Source organism: Sinocyclocheilus grahami, unplaced genomic scaffold, assembly GCF_001515645.1.
Source record: "Sinocyclocheilus grahami isolate Dianchi unplaced genomic scaffold, SAMN03320097.WGS_v1.1 scaffold2750.1, whole genome shotgun sequence".
NCBI lineage: Eukaryota > Metazoa > Chordata > Actinopteri > Cypriniformes > Cyprinidae > Sinocyclocheilus > Sinocyclocheilus grahami.
Genome location: NW_015507928.1, coordinates 37,378 through 37,725, shown reverse-complemented (window position 1 = coordinate 37,725; position 348 = coordinate 37,378).

Sequence of the window (348 nt, the reverse complement as noted above, 5' to 3'; positions counted from 1 at the left end):
CAAAATCAAGACTTTGTAAAAGAGCATAATAGGACCCCTTTGAAATTGCCTACTTATTGCAATGTGCCAAAAGACTGAAGATAGGCTGGACAATTAATTCTTGTCAACAAGACCTCATCTGTATTAACCAGCTATGTAATTATAGCATGTGTAATACGTAACAGTAAATCAAATGTTTACATTTAAAAAGACGTAAAAAGATTTGTACATGATCAGTGGACAGAAGATATTGGTGATACCTAGTATGTAGGGTTGTGATGGTGAGGAAATTTCTCACCGGTTAATCGACGTGTGACAACACCAGTAATACCGGGGGGTGGGGTTTGTTGGCATTTTGCCTGTTTTCCT